Source organism: Hordeum vulgare, chromosome 3H (assembly GCF_904849725.1).
Source record: "Hordeum vulgare subsp. vulgare chromosome 3H, MorexV3_pseudomolecules_assembly, whole genome shotgun sequence".
Taxonomy (NCBI): Eukaryota; Viridiplantae; Streptophyta; class Magnoliopsida; order Poales; family Poaceae; genus Hordeum; species Hordeum vulgare.
In genome coordinates, this window is record NC_058520.1 from 362,356,211 (window position 1) to 362,357,122 (window position 912).

The following is a 912-nucleotide window of genomic DNA, read 5'->3' on the forward strand; positions in this document are numbered from 1 at the left end:
AATCACACATGGCAGAAGCAACATTGCGGGCATCAGGGACGTAGTCCTCATCGTAGCGGTGCCAGCAGTCCATCACTTCATCGCCGGGCTTCTTGCATAGTTGGTAGCAAGGCCATCCACGAGAAGAAGGGGCATGGCAGATGTTGTTCTTGTTGAAGCCACCGCCACTGCTGGTGTTGCCAGAGGATCCACGGTAGCCTCCGCCAGGGGAGCTACCTCCATCGCCTGGAGAGGCACCACGACCACGGCCACGGTAGGCAGAGTTAGCGGACGGTTGGCGAAGATTGGTGCCATGGAGGAGGGTGAGGTGAGCATCAAAGCTCAGGAGCTGACTGTAGAGCTCCTGAACTGTGACAGGCTCCACCCGAGCCGCGAACGCTGACATGACTGGATTATGTTCCAGATCGAGGCCGGCGAGAATCTTGGACGTGATCTCCACACCAGAGAGAGCAACGCTGGTACAAGCAACTTCATCTATAAGGGTTTTAATTTTTTTCTAGGTACTCAGCCATAGTCATATTACCTTTTGTAGATTCGTGAGGTCAATGCGAGTATTGATCGCCTGAGCTTGACTTTGAGCAGCAAACATGGCGTGGATGGCGCACCACACCTCGGTCGGCGTCTGGAGCATGACGACCTGGTCAAGGATATCGCAGGAAAGAGATCCCATCAGATACCCTTGGAGTTGTTGCTGTTGTGCATACGAGAGGGGATGGGAAAAGTTGGAGACTTTCTCTTCTTTCCCGTCCTTGGTGATGGTGAGAGTAGCCGGTGGTGCCAAGCTCTTCACGTCGAGATGGTTTTCCATCTATGCACCCTTGATTTGGGATAGCACGATGGCCTTCCATAGCAGGAAGTTGCCTCTCGTGAGCTTCTCTTGAGGTGGCGGTCCGAGAGGTGTGGTGGTGGCTA

At 54.1% G+C, this 912-nt stretch overlaps 1 non-coding gene across 1 annotated transcript; it reads right to left on the bottom strand.

Moving 5' to 3' along the window:
• Nucleotides 1-312: 312 nt before the first annotated feature.
• LOC123445838 lies at nt 313-451 on the bottom strand. Its single transcript, XR_006631202.1, has one exon. It is a non-coding gene; the product is annotated as a small nucleolar RNA Z247 (small nucleolar RNA).
• Between the last annotated feature and the right edge of the window lie 461 nt (nt 452-912).